The following is an 8,617-nucleotide window of genomic DNA, read 5'->3' on the forward strand; positions in this document are numbered from 1 at the left end:
CAAAATTTCACTTGAGTACTTTTTGATTGCAAATTTGATTTTACATCGAAAAATAAAGTTGAACAATTTTTGCGACCAATATTTCGATTTTTTTTAAATAGTATTGATTCAAAAATTCATAACTCAGTCAAAGATTTTTTGACCATTCTAGAAATTTCTGAAAAGTTAGGGACATCAAATCCCCTAAAACATAACAGAAAATAAAAAAAATAAAAGTTGTAATTTTTGCAAATCAAGTTTTAGTGACAAAAAGTTAAATTAAAAATCACCAATTATTTTTAAACGTGTATCATTTTATTTTTTCAGTATAGTCCTTATCTATACCTACAACTTTGCCGAAGACACAAAATTTATCAAAAAATTCCTTCCAAAGATACAGATTTTCAAATTTTCATAAATCATTTTTGTATGGACAGCTGCCAAATTTGTATGGAAATTTATATGAACGAACTAATAATGCAAAACGGCTTCTTTGGGCATACCGGAGGCACTAAAAAAGTTTCAGCCGAATTAAAAAATACAAAAAATAAAATTGAAGAAAAAATACCGATTTCGTAAAGAATTGCTCTACTGCCCAAATTTTTTTTTCCAAAATTTTTATTTTTGCCTTGTTTATTTGCCTTGGTCATTTTGAGCAGTGTTAGTTAGTTTGTGTTTGTTTTTGATAGTATTTGGCCTAATCAACCACCTCCTACATTATGCCTTCCAGTTTTTTGTTGTTTTTACAGTCACTTTTTCAATTTTTTGCTTTGTTTTTCACATTTTCTGCTACTGAATGCTACCATTATCATTTAAATTGTGAAAAAAATGTGTAGAGGCGTAGTCTAAGACACTACATAAAATACTGCATATATCTTTTAACTTAAAATATAGAAAATGCAGCCAAGGTCGACTCCTAAAAAAAATACATTTTTAAAAACATTGGCAAAGTCACGTAAAACAAGTCAAATTTCCAAACCTAAAATTTTAAACATTTTTAAAAAGTTCTTCTTTCCAATGCTTTTTAATGATCGGAAATTGATTGAAAAAATGATTTTTGACGATTTTTTAGGTCGAAATCCGTTTAAAGGCGGGGTTGGGTTGTAGAGGGTTAACAACTTTTTTGAAGGGTAAATTTTGCCCATCAATTGCATTGCGATTTGCACATTTCTCATTATAAGAAATCACAATATAAATAAGATGACTCCAATATTTTTTTCAAATAATTTTAAAAACATGTCCAGGGTTTCAAAATGTGTAGCTCCAAATTGCATCTAACTTCCGCTTTCCAACTGAACTTTCAACTTTCTCCTCCTCATCCCTCTGATCACCAAATGATAAATTACTGTCAATGTCGATCAAACAAACCATGTGCAGGGAAAAGGGCTAACACATTTTGGGGTGACAAATTGATCGTTTTGTATAGACACTGAAGAATTTGCAAATCTTGGCCAATTTAGCTAATGATGATGATGGTGGAAGGGAGTTGCTTCTGCGCTGCAACGTCGTCAAATTTCCAACGTTTTGTTTGATTTTCCGAGCGAAATCGCAGACATCATTAATTAGCCCCCTTTTGACAGGGCCCTTTTATCTGCCATGTTTGATCAGGCGCGCAGCAGTTTCTTATCCTGGATGGTGACGATGCCCTGCTGGTTTTGTGATGTCAATCTTTCCGATTGATTCTCCGTATCAAACGTAGGGGAGGGATCGATGTCAATTGATTTCGGAGATTCTTCGAGGTTTGCGAGCGTAGGAAAGTGATGGGAAAATCCTTTACAAGAATGAAGAGAAAGTCAGCATTGGTCAAAGATTGTTTATTCTTAACGTTTGTGTGGGCAGTTAACGGATATGCATCTCATGAGCCAAAAGGAGCTTTGAATTGTGGAACATGTATCTTATTTGTAGCAATGATTGATGATGTGTTAGACTTATAAACAGAAGAGAGGCGGCTTTAAAATATTTGCGTTCATGATATTGAGAACCCCCGGATTTTCGTTCAATTTAATTTCACATTTATGGCACAAAATGATCAAAAGTGTTTTGCATTCGGATGTACGTTGTATTTCTAACAAAATATCGAAATCATGCTTAAACAATTTTCGTCTTCGTTTCTGAACTTTTTATTTGGTGGTCAGAAAGTCCAGGGTTCGATTTCTAACTCTGTTCTTAAATTTTCCAAATTAAATGAACTTGACTATGAACAAAAAAGAATGGAATCAGGAGGGATGCGAACGCACACCTTTACATTGGTAGTCTGATGCTCCAGCAGTCTGCAACCGAGGGTGTGAATTTATCCATAGTGGTGAAATAATGTAATTTTCGTAATTTTTAATATATCTATCAAACGGTTTGAAATGTTGCATGCATTTTCACTGTTTTAGAGTATATTAGTTTTTTTATATATATTTGTTTTAAATATGGTAAAACCGTTGCAAATATTTTTCAAAGTTTATATTTTAGAAACTCTAAAACAGTGAAAATGCAGGCAAAATTTCAAATCGTTTGATATTTGCTTATTGCAAATTAGAAAATTTGCGTACTTTTAAAAAATTACGGTATTTTGTGCAAATTTTAGTATTTAACAAAATAAAACTCTAATAATAGTGAAAATGCATACCAAATTTCCATTAATTTATTTTGCAAATTATGGAAATTTTAGATTATTTGTAAAAATACGCTATTTTGTAAAAAAAAATATTTTTGAAAAAATAAGGAATTTTGTTAAAACTAAAAAAAATAATTCATAAGATTCTAGAACAGTGAAAAAGCATACCAAATTTAGCTTTGTTTGATACCCATATTGCTTTTTATGAAAATTTGAATATTTAGCAATTCCAGCTCAAATCAGCAATTTGTCTGGTACTTTTGTACCCGACCCTCTCTGATTTCAATGAAACTTTGTAGACATGTTATCCTAGGCCTATATAAGACATTTTTTTGTATATGTAGCCAATCGAACTCGAAAATAACATTTGAGAAGGGCGTAAGTTATTCAAATAATTTAGTATTTTGTAATTTAAAAATTACTGTAACTCAAGGCCGTTGCATCTTACCAAAAACTGGTCAAAGACAAACTTGTTGGAAATCTAACGGGCTTTCTGAAAAAATACACTGAAACAAAAATACATGCCACTTTTATGAGATTTTTTGATTTTTAGGTTTAAAAGTTAAATTTTAAGATGCTGCCACGATTTTTTTTCGTTCAAATCTTTTAAGGAAATAGCCTATGATGTTACAAAAAGACTAACGAAACATGCAGGATGGTATGGTATCTAAAAAAATAAAAATGTTCAAAAGTTTTTTTTTTATTTTTGGCAATTTCTATGTGACAGACTTAATTTTTCAGTCTCGTAAATATTTTTACCGGAAAGCTCGTCCAATTTCCCATAAGTTTGTCTTTGACAGATTTTCAAGTGAATTTATAGGCATACACACAAAGAAAAAATACTGTAAATTTAAAAAGATCGTTCGTTGGATTAAAAGTTCGCGTTGGTGAATATTCGTAGAAAGTTCAAACTTTTTAATTTAAAAGTTGGAAAGTTGTTGATACTACCATGCATTTCTGGAACAAAATCGTTGTATCGGTAAAAGTTTTTTACTTTTAATATAAGAAAAAACTTTTTATGGCAAAAATAAATTACATTTAACATTACAGTGATGTTTTTTGAAAAATGTGATGGATTTTATTTCTATATTTTAATATTAAAACAGTATGTTTTCGATTTTGTGTGTATTTAACGCATCTGCTTATGGTTGGCCAACTTCCGCGTTCAAGCTGTACGGATTCTTACGGTACGCCACTGGTCATATCCGAAGACTCCAGGCTGAGCAGGTTACGGATGGACGTTTCGTTGGGCAGCAACATTGCGGCCTTCATTTTGGAGCACGATAGCGATGTAGAGAACAGGGTGGTCTCGTTACCGCCCATCATCTGGACAGGCTTGGAGGAGTTGGCAATTGGTTGTTGATTCGGCAAGGAGAGTCGATGTTTTCCGGCTGGGAAGTGAAGCGTCTGAACGGATAGTTCCCGATCACTTCGTCCTCCTTCGAGAATGACACAGATGTTGCAAATTCGCCGTCAAAATTCATCCGGTCGCGAGATGAGCGTTTGCGGGCGGGAGTTGCTGAAAGAGTAAATGTAAATGAAATTGACTAGACAATGAACACATTCTCAATACTCACCGGTGACTTCTTCGGTATTCCAGGTAGATGTTCTTGATCAGGTTCGTCGGATCTCGCTCCAACCTCTGGAAGTAATCCGAGTACGACAGCTCCAGGACCTGCGGCTTTCGTACAGACGGTCCTTCCAGAACTGGTGCAAACTGTTCTTCCGGATGTTTAGGTAATACTCGTCAAACGTGTCCCGCAACGAGAAATGGACTGCGGACCCTCAGGACATCCCACACTGACCCGTCATCACTTCCAGCACATAATGCTGCTGATGGTCGTAAACCGCCGGTACCGAGTGCAACATCCGCGCTGACCACGTCCGATTATGCCGCTACTCGTCGTTTTCCTCTTCCGTTGGATCCTTCTCCTCTCGTCTACCCACCCGGGCCACCACCACCGAATACAACCGGTACTAATCCACATCCCGACCTCCGCTCCAACCGCATAAACGACGTCCTACAAAAACAAACAAAATCAATCAAAAAACGCCACCAAACACCCAAGCTTCCTTCTTACCCATTTCGGTCGTGAAACAGCTGCAGGTCCTGCAGGAAGCTGCAGCCATGGCCTTATCCTTTTGAAAACCAACTTTCCCCCAATCCCCCAACCTTGTTCCGCACCCGCACCATCCTCCTTCGAAGGTTTCCGCGTCCAAGTCCTGGCTGCGGCCGCGTTCGGTTTTGATTGTCGTCGTGGACCACCAATCACTGAACGTTTGTTTACATTTCGGACTTAGTCGTACACGGTTACACGAGAACGACAAAATGAAAGAAATTATACAGTCGAATTAAAAGTTAAACTTTTAAATCAGTTGACAATGAGATTTTCAAAAACTGTAGCAGTAAAAGTTTTCATTTTTAAAACAAGAAAAAAACTTTTAATGTAGCAAATTTTGACCAACTTTTATTTCAAGAGTAAGTTACTTTTGTTATTACAGTAATATTTTTTTGTGTGTACAGTTATAAGCTTAATGTTAATGTAATGTTGCTCATAACTGGAAATAGATTTTTTTCAGTGTGGTAGAAACCTGGATAGTTAATAAGTAAAATTGTTTGGAGAATCGATTCTCACGATAGGGTTTTTAAAATTTTAACGTTTAGACCACTTTTCAAAAAAACAGTTTTAGTAAATGATTTTTGTATTTTGTTAGAAGAGACATGAGCAATTCTCTGAGATTTCGGTCATTCGATTTTTTTGTATTTTTTAATCCGGCTGAAACTTTTTTGGTGTCTTCGGTATGCCCAAAGAAGCCATTTTGCATCATTAGTTTGTCCATATAATTTTCCATACAAATTTGGCAGCTGTCCATACAAAAATGATATGTGAAAATTCAAAAATCTGTATCTTTTGAAGGAATTTTTTGATCGATTTGGTGTCTTCGGCAAAGTTGTAGGTATGGATACGGACTACACTGAAAAAAAATGATACACGGTAAAAAAAATTGGTGATTTTTAATTTAACTTTTTTGTTACTAAAACTTGATTTACAAAAAAAACACTATTTTTTATATTTTTTTTTATTTTTTGATATGTGTTAGAGGACATAAAATGCCAACTTTTCAGAAATTTCCAGAATGGGCAAAAAATCTTTGACCGAGTTATGATTTTTTGAATCAATACAATTTTTTTCAAAAAATCGAAATATTGGTCGCAAACATTTTTCAACTTCATTTTTCGATGTAAAATCGAATTTGCAATCAAAAAGTACTTTAGTGAATTTTTGATAAAGTGCACCGTTTTCAAGTTATAACCATTTTTAGGTAACTTTTTTGAAAATAGTCGCAGTTTTTCATTTTTTAAAATAAGTGCCCATGTTTGCCCACCTTTGAAAAAAATATTTTTTAAAGGTTGAGAAAATTCTCTATATTTTGCTTTTTTGAACTTTGTTGATACGACCCTTAGTTGCTGAGATATTGCCATGCAAAGGTTTAAAAACAGGAAAATTGATGTTTTCTAAGTCTCACCCAAACAACCCACCATTTTCTAATGTCGATATCTCAGCAACTAATGGTCCGATTTACAATGTTAAAATATGAAACTTTCGTGAAATTTTCCGATCTTTTCGAAAAAAATATTTTCAAAAATGTTAAATCAAGACTAACATTTTATAAGGGCGTAATATTGAATGTTTGGCCCGTTTAAAATGTTAGTCTTGATTTTAATTTTTTTTAAATATTTCTTTTTCGAAAAGATCGGAAAATTTCACAAATGTTTCATATTTTAACATTGTAAATCGGACCATTAGTTGCTTAGATATCGACATTAGAAAATGGTGGGTTGTTTGAGTGAGACTTAGAAAACATCAATTTTCCTGTTTTTAAACCTTTGCATGGCAATATCTCAGCAACTAAGGGTCGTATCAACAAAGTTCAATAAAGCAAAATATAGAGAATTTTCTCAGCTTTTCAAAAATATTTTTTTTCAAAGGTGGGCAAACATGGGCACTTATTTTAAAAAATGAAAAACTGCGACTATTTTCAAAAAAGTTACCTAATAATGGTTATAACTTGAAAACGGTGCACTTTATCAAAAATTCACTAAAGTACTTTTTGATTGCAAATTCGATTTTGCATCGAAAAATGAAGTTGAAAAATGTTTGCGACCAATATTTCGATTTTTTGAAAAAATTTGTATGGATTCAAAAAATCATAACTCGGTCAAAGATTTTTTGCCCATTCTGGAAATTTCTGAAAAGTTGGCATTTTATGTCCTCTAACACATATCAAAAAATAAAAAAAATCAAAATAGTGTTTTTTTGCAAATCAAGTTTTAGTAACAAAAAAGTTAAATTAAAAATCACCAATTTTTTTTACCGTGTATCATTTTTTTTCAGTGTAGTCCGTATCCATACCTACCAAATTTGTATGGAAAATTATATGGACAAACTAATGATGCAAAATGGCTTCTTTGGGCATACCGAAGGCATTAAAAAAGTTTCAGCTGGATTAAAAAACACAAAAATTAAAATTAAAGAAAAAAGACCGATTCCGTAGAGAACTGCTCACATACCATCCTGCATTTTTCGTTAGTCTTTTTGTAACATCTTAGGCTGTGTGCTCAAAGTTTTTGGATGCTGGGCCAAATTTGAAGCTCAAATGAGCTTGCGGGCCGAATGTACAAAAAACAATTATTTAGATTTTTTTTTTAATTTCTGTTATTTTTTGAACACTTTCGTAATTTTGTTTTAAAAAAAAGTAAAAAAATCACAGTTTTTTATGGTTATGTTGACTTTATTATTTAAGATATTTTAAGATGATTAAACAAGAACATTCATCTAAATTCTTTTCGAATATCTCAAATTATAAAATCAACATAACTAAAAAAACTGTGATTTTGTAATTTTTAATATAAATCAAAATTAAGAAAATGTTCAAAAAATAACAGAAATTTCAAAAAAAAAATCTAAATGATTGTTTTTGTACGTTTGGCCCGCATGAAATCTGAAAAAAATATGTAACGGCGTAATTTCATCTTTAAATGAGCGTAAAAAAATCGTAAAAAACTGTTGCAATTTTTTTTAACAATTAGGCCTCTGCAAATATTTATTTAAAAAAAGTCCCAACAATTCAATCAAAAAATTGTCATTTAACAAAAAACAAGGCATAAAAACATTTAAAATACCTTCATTTTAATAAAATATTAAATCACTTTACAAATGGTCAAAGGGCAATTTTTCATGATCATTCAATATTGGTCCGCGAGCCACAAAAAATTACCTCGCCGGCCACGTTTGGCCCGCGGGCCATACTTTGGTCACCTCTTTCCTAAAAAAAAATATCGAAAAAAACGTGACATCACCTTAAAGTAGTGCGTCCATCCCGGGAATTCCCGGGACAAAAATCCCGGGATTTTTCCTAAACCGGGAATTCCCGAATCCCGGGATTTTCTATAATTTGTCCCGGGAATTCCCGAAAATGAAAAAAAAATCATATTTTGGTCTGGAAATTCAGATTTGGTTGTGAAAATAGAAGAAAAATAAAATGAATTAAAATTTGTATTCAGCAAATCTCAGCATAAAATTGGCATTTAAGGAAAAAATATTATAATTTGAATTACCAGGTCCGCAAAATGCCTAGTGCTTTACATTTTTTCTCTATTATTTTATTTTTTTGAAAAACTGGATATATTTACGTATATTTTCGATTTTAAATAAAAAAAATAAATCTCATATCAAATTATTTATAATCAAACACCGGCATCTAGGGCAAATACGTACAAATGTAACGAATAAATACAGCTATTAAAGCAAAAAATATTTGCATGACGTTTTGGACTACTTCGGTTGAAACAGTAACAGAACAAAACAATTTGTACTTCCAAATGTATTGCTCTAAAATCTCCTGTACCTATTTAGACTGTAATTCTGATTTTCCCTCGGTTGGCGGTAGTAACTTGAAGATAATTTGTAAAATATGTTTTATATAAAACAATGAATTCAAAACTTATCTAAAATTTTACATTGACTGGTA

The sequence above is a fragment of the Culex pipiens genome, chromosome 3 (genome assembly GCF_016801865.2).
Source record: "Culex pipiens pallens isolate TS chromosome 3, TS_CPP_V2, whole genome shotgun sequence".
NCBI classification, from domain to species: Eukaryota; Metazoa; Arthropoda; class Insecta; order Diptera; family Culicidae; genus Culex; species Culex pipiens.